General features: G+C 38.4%; 2 long non-coding RNA genes across 4 annotated transcripts in view; one reads left to right on the top strand and one right to left on the bottom strand.

Annotated features, from left to right (window-relative positions):
- Positions 1–6943, top strand: part of LOC111814306 — a 58939-nt gene that overhangs the window by 22218 nt on the left and 29778 nt on the right. Inside the window, exons 5-6 of one of the 3 annotated variants that reach the window (XR_002819327.1) lie at positions 1793–1794; positions 6737–6773. The exons of the other annotated variants lie outside the window; for them this stretch is intronic. This is a non-coding gene — a long non-coding RNA (uncharacterized LOC111814306). Of the gene's footprint in view, positions 1–1792; positions 1795–6736; positions 6774–6943 lie in introns of those variants that run through there. 3 annotated transcript variants of the gene reach the window in all.
- LOC111814307 overlaps positions 1–6943 on the bottom strand; it is a 22796-nt gene that overhangs the window by 14874 nt on the left and 979 nt on the right. The window lies entirely within an intron of this gene.

The raw sequence follows: 6943 nt of genomic DNA, 5'->3' as shown, positions 1-6943 counted from the left end.
ATCAATTGAGATGATCATGTGGTTTCTGGATTTGGCTGCATTTATATAGTGTATTACATTTATAGATTTGTGTATATTGAACCATCCTTGCATCCCTGGGATGAATCCCACCTGGTCATGGTGTGTGAACTTCCGGATGATTTGCTGTATCCTATTTGCTAGGATTTTATTGAGGTTTTTTGTGTCTATGTTCATGTGGGAGATTGCCCCGTAGTTCACTTTTTTTAGTTGTGCTTTCCCTGGTTTGGGTACCAGTGTAATACTTGCCTGTAGGAATGATTTTGGGAGGATTGCTTCCTTTTCAATTTCATTAAAGATTTTGAAGAGTATGGGGATTATATCTTCTGTGAATTTCTGGTAGAATTCAGCTGTGAGTTCATCAGGACTTTGACTTTTCTTTGTCAAAGAACCAGCTTTTTGATTCGTTAATTCTTTCAACTGTTTCCTTTGTCTCAATTGAAATAATTTCTTCTCTAATCTTAATGATTTTTTCCTCTCGTTGGCCTTTGTGTTCGGTTTGTTCTTCCTTTTCTAGACATTTCAGTGCAGCATTAGGGTGTTTATTCATTCCCGTTCTGTTTCCCTAATGTGTGAGTTCACAGCTATAAATTTCCCTCTAAGAAATTCTTTTGCTGCATCCTACAAATGGCGATAAGTTGTGCTTTAGGTTTTATTGAATTGTAGATATTGTTCAATGCCTTTTTAAATTTCGTCTGTGACTCATTGGATACTGAGGAGGGTTCTGTTTAATTTCCATGTATTTATGATTTTTTTCTGGTTTCTTTTGTTATTTCCACTTTCATTGTGCTGTAGTCACATAATACGCATGGGATAATTTGTTTTCTTGCATATACTTAAGCATCACCTATGAGCTAGTATGTGGTCTATTTTAGAAAATGAACCATGGGCAGATGAGCAAAATATGTGGTCATCTGTAGTAGGGTGTATTACTCTGTATATGTCCAGTAAGTCCATTTGTTCCAAGCTCTGCTTCTGTTCTGGTACTTCTTTGCTACGTTTTTGTCAGTTTTACCTATTTTTCTGGCATAAGGGGTTGCTAAGGTCTCCTGATAAGAATGTGGTATTTAATATTAGATTTTTCGTGTCCATTAAGATTTGTCTCCTGCATTCGGTGCGTATATATCTATGAGTGTTACCACTTCCTCTTGAATTTTTTCCCTAACCAGTATATAGTGGCTTCCTTATTTCACTTGATCATTCTTGGTTTGAAGTTGAGATTGTCCGCATACAGGACTGCTATCCCTGCTTTTTCTCAACGTGCTGCAGCATATAGTATTGTTTTCCATCCTTTGACGTTCACACTATGAATTTCTGTATGATTTAAGTGTTTTTCTTGTATAGAGCATATTGTTGGATTTTGTTTCTTAATCCACTGTGCCAGTTTTTTTCTTTTCATTGGTGAATTGAGTCCATTTACATTGGTGTTTATAATTGAGATGTATTGACTTATGATTACCATGTTATTTCCCTGCTGTTGTTTACTCCTTCTTTTGTGTAATTTTTTTGCCCTATACAGTGGGTTCCTTCTCTTCTCATTCCTGGATTTCTGATCATTTTTGTCCCTCTCTAGAACATCTTTTAGTAGTCTGCGTAGGGTTGGTTTTATCGTCCGGAAATTCTTAATTGTTCTTAGTCATGGAAATATTTCACTTCTCCCTCAAACTTGAAAGAGAGTTTTGCAGGGTATAGTAGTCTGGGGTGGAGTTAGTTTTCATAGAGGACTTGAAGTACTCTGCTCCATACTCTTCTTGCCTTCATGGTTTGTGAAGAGAAGTCGGCCGTAATTCTGATGGGTTTTCCTTTAAATGTGAACTGTTTCATTTTTCTAGCAGCTTTCAGTATATTATTCTTGTGCTGGATTTCTGGGCTCTGGACTAGTATTTGTCTGGGTGTGTTTTTAATTTGGTTGACTTTATTTGGAGCTCTGTATGCTTCAGTTTCTGAGTGTCAGATTGTTTCACTCTATTTGGGGAGTTTTCGGATATTCCTTCTGCCCATATTCTTTTCATATCATTTGTATTGACTCCTTCTTTCCTATTGATGCCTATTAGTCTCATGTTGATAATTGTTGCTTTGTCTTGCTTGTGATGAATTATTTCTCTTGCATCCTAGTTGTTTTTATCAGATGTCTTCTTACCTTTTCACTAGCTGCTGCACCGTCTTCAAGATCTGAAACTCTATCTTCACTTTCACTCAAACAGTTTTTCAAGCTTGTGATTGAGATTTTAAGTTCTTCTATATCTCTCTGACCTGCTTCCCAGGATGTATTTCTTTTCTATATTGCTCATTCAAGGATTCCATCATTTTTACAATTTTCTCTATTTTTATCAGTGTCTTCATTAATTCTTTCAATATATTTATCCTTTCTTTTTTGCTTCTGAGATTATTTGTAATCTGATTTTCTCTATATGATTCTTTCCTTCAGATGCTATTAATTCAGAGATTTCTTTTTTTATTTCAGTCATTCTTTCTGATCTGATTTTCTCTATACCTTTCTGCAGTTGTTTCTTTACTTGAGACACTATTCATTCAGATATTTCAGTTGTGTGATTCACAATTTCTTCTGTGCTATTGTCTTGTGGACTTGTTCTTGGTTGGCCCAGGGCCTGGGATGGCATTTTGCTCTTTCTCTTTGTTATTTTGTGTAGCACTGTCCTCTGTCCTTTAGTGTAGAACTTTGGTGTCATTATAACTTTAGCACCTTGTGCAATTCAGGTGTAGATCTATGTAGATTGAATTCATCCAGTTGTGCCTGGCTTGGTTCTGGCTGCTCTACTCAGCTTCTTTCTGCTGCATTCCTTGGAAGTGGACCTGTTGTGCCCTTTTGGGTAGATGTTTTGCTGGTTGATTTTGGTCCCTAGCCTGTCTGCAATGACTTCAGCTGCAGAGTTTCACCCCAGACCTGTATGCAGGCTTGGTCTGGGTAGGCCACGCTTGGACTGGGTACAGAGGGGTTTAGCACATACAGGGGAGCACAGAAGCTCTCCCACACCCTCACCAGACCTGAGGTTGGGGTTGTTCTGGAGGGATACTGAGATCACAGCGGAAGTTCTCACTCACAGGCTGGGCTCAGGCTGGGTCTGGTGGGGTACTGCTGGCACAGAGGAATGCAGAAGCTCTCCCACACAGTCACCCGGTCTAGTCTTTGGCTGGGTCTGCATGGGTACTGAGAGTGTGGTGGAAGTTCTCACTCACAAACTGGTCTTGGGCTGGGTCTGAGTGGTCCCATGGGCTGCAATGTTCTCATCATTGAACATAGTTTTCAAGTTCCTTTCTTCATTAATGAATTCCAAATGGCCATCTTTGTGTGAAATCAAAGACTTAATGTTAGAATAGAAGTACTTGCCAAGGTAATAAGCCAGAAGAACAAGCACTGAAGAGGGTTTTCCAAGGGTCTGTCACCCTTGGACACCATGTGAGTGAACACTTTGATCACATGAAGGTCTCAAAAAAGTAGTTATACCAACAATGCTAGTGGTAGTCCACAAGTAGAATTTTGGTCCACGCAAATGCAAATGAGAAAGAGGAAGAAAAATAATTTATTTAGTCACATACTACCTGGCCTTAAAATGATATTTATGTAAATCCTCAATTTCTAGAGTGTTGAACCACAACAACAGCATATTAGCAAATTCAGTTTGTAGGCTGATATTTACTGATATATTCATGGCAAAAACTTACTTGTTCTGAAAGTAAAGTCATAATAAAAGAGATTAATTGAAATTCTTCATGTTTTATTTTTAAAAGTATTGAATGAATTAAATATTTCTTAATGTTTAAGATTTAGAGAAACATCCAGAGCACTTAGTGATTTGTGATTGGAATAAAAATGCTAATCTTCTATCATTTCCACTTCAAAATAATTTAAACATTTAAGTAACACCAAAGTAACCTTCATTTACTTTGAGGCTCAGGTACCTCTTTCCTCTCCCAGTGAGATTCCTTGCCATAAGTGCACGGGGAGTCATCTGATCCACTGGCAGGCATGGTTACACATGCCTTAAGTCCACATAGATGCTTTCCTACTGAATGTGCCACTCTGCAACATTTCCCTCAGTATTCTGTATTTGAACACTCTGTATCTGGAATATTCATTTCCTTAATTTAACCATTTAATGAATGCCCTATTTTATTTCTACATTTCGTTATTCATAGACATGAAGTCATTTCTTATTTTCTTATTAGCAGAAGTTCCAAATGCAGTTTCTGTAGATTTTTACTCCTTTGCATGGGCAGGATTTTCTTTGGCCAAACCCCAGAGGTGAAGTTGGGCTAGTGAGATTTTTGTCAGCTTCTCTGGATGTTAAATTGGTATCTCCAGCAAGTGTAGCACCCCACACTGCAGTGTAGCATACTTTGCTTTTGCTGCTGTCATATCCTTGTTAGCCCTGAGATCAGGGAATCCTACAATTTAGTTCTTTTCTTCCAGTGGTTGGATTATGCTTTGCATTTAAGTTTGTAATTCCCTTATTGTTTGTACAATTAAACGTGCTGTCATAGTGAGATGTCATTTGGATTTTTTTCTACCAGTGAGATACATAAATTGTTGTTCTTGGAGGTAGTTTTCTTACTGATTTGTTTGCATAATTATGATATTTTGTGTAGTTATGTTTAGTAACGTGTGCTGAGCATGTCTTCTCATTCCAAGCTCTTAATTTTCACTCATTCATATTTTTTGAGAAGTAACATACAACCAATAAAATGTGATCATTTAATTTGTGAAGTTGAGATATGAGAAATGTGTGACAGTAGATAATCATCACTATATTCTAGTTGCAAATGATTCTCTTTTTTTCCCTGTATTTTTTAGGGAAGGGTCTACAGGGTGCTGAGTTCTCACTACTAGATTGGACTCATAGTGATTCTTCTCTGTACAGCCTCTGAAGAGCTGGGATTATAGGCATGCACCATGATGCCCAATCTCAACTGCTGTTTCAGCATAACCCGTGGTGTGGGGCTGGCATGGCTAGCATGGCTGGCGTGGGGATCGAGCCCCTATCCCCTGCACCAGCTTGCATGTGCTTTGATCTGTTGAGCTATTTGGCTGGACCCGCAAACCATATTCCTAATCACAGTAATGCTTCTGTGTGCTCCATTATAGTAACTGTTATTTTCCTTTTATCTCTATTGGCAAATTTGTTGAAAATTGATGAACCGTGTTATGCATTATTTCATTTTGGGACCTTCAGTATTTCTCTGGATCTGTACGCCTGTATTTATGACCAAAGTATATCTTCATTAGTGTAAATTGTGAAAGTACTTCTTCAATATTGGTTTTCCTTCTCAAAATTGCATTTTTGTGTAAGTATTAGTCACTTTTTCAAGGGCTGAATCTCAGATGGCATTTTGAAGTGTGATTGTCAGGCATATCGCCTCTCATTTATTTGAAAGAGAGTGTATGCATATATCAGTAGATTAGTTCCACTAGAATTTAATGTCATAGGGCTGCCCAGATAGTTCAGCAGACTAAAGCCTTTGCTTAGGCAGGTGCTGGACCAGGATTTAATGCTCAGCTTGGAATGCCAGCCACCCCTCACACCTGGGGCAAGCTGAGAATGAGAATGAGGCTGGGTGTGGTAGTGTGCACCCTTAATCAGTGCTTGGGAGGCTGCAAACAGGAGGATCACTCTAGGTCTGATCTGTGTAGTGAGACCCTGTAGATGCTGTACTAAATGCATAAAAGAAAAAGAAAGTAGTGCCATCAATGTGCCTGAAATTCAGCTTATGCAATGATCTCATGTTGGGAATGTTGGTGTATCAATCAGTTAGAATGATATGTATTTGCTGCTGTCACAATTTGGAATGAGTCATGCCAATATTGCTTTTGATATAAATATGCAGATATGTAATGACCCATTTTTTGGGTATGAATATATCTTTTAAATTGCTATTTATATCCTGTGAAAATGAGGCTATTAGGCATTGAAACATGTCCCAGAAGCCTCAATTCACATATGAAGTTTCACACAAAACAAACAGTTCTCCCAATTTTATCCTCAAGTTGGCTGCCTGTATATGTAATGGAAGTTTACCTCCCAGAGAAGGTCATTTTGTAAGAATGCCACAGTGGTAGCAAACAGTAAGCCATAGGAATGCTTTGGGGACCCAGAATGCAATGAGCTTAATGTTCCTGTGCTTACTAAAAGCTTTGCTTCACTCAGATGCAACAGTGCCTGCATTCACAAGTTTAGTGCTACAGTTCTACAATTTTGAATATGAATTGGTCATGAACCAGATAAACTTTCCCTGTAAACTTCAATGTGAATAGAATCAATCTTCTTTGACCCCTATATATGTCATCGCAAACTGATGTTGGTGTCAGACTGAGTCACATCTTCCCATAAGTTTCAATGTAAACACAGCTCATCTGTTCTGCACCATATTTTAGTCAGAAAAATAAAGTACAGTCTTGTTCCACTACAGTGAGAAGACAGAGAAAAATAATCCTTCTTGAGGAATCTTCTGTTGTAGGGGTCAGCAACTGTGGGTGCAATGGAGCTTGTTTGCAGAGTGATTCACATTTAATAGGGACATCAGAATGAACCCCTGCAGGATGTTCCTCTCTGTCTCTTAGCTGTAGGATCAACTTCGATAGAAAGTTTATGTAGTGTGATTCATTTTTTCTTTCTTTCTTCCTTTTTTTTTTTTTTTTTTTTTTTCCTTCTCTTCTTGTGGTTTCTTTGATTTTACAGTATCTATTGTATCTTTTCCGGAGCCAGGAATTGAACTCAGGCCCTTGCACTTGCCAGGGAAGCGCTTATTCCACTGAGCCATCTCCCCGGCCCTTCATTTTTTTTCTTATTCTGCATAACTCTTCAAAAATGAAAGACAGGGGCTGGAGAGATGGCTCAGTGGTCTAAAGCACCTACTTAGAACAAGCTTAGCAAAGCATCGGGGACTGCGGTTCAATCCCCAGCACCAC

The sequence above is a fragment of the Octodon degus genome, unplaced genomic scaffold, assembly GCF_000260255.1.
Source record: "Octodon degus isolate 3935 unplaced genomic scaffold, OctDeg1.0 scaffold00288, whole genome shotgun sequence".
Lineage (NCBI taxonomy): Eukaryota > Metazoa > Chordata > Mammalia > Rodentia > Octodontidae > Octodon > Octodon degus.
This window is presented reverse-complemented; position numbering and strand designations above follow the sequence as displayed.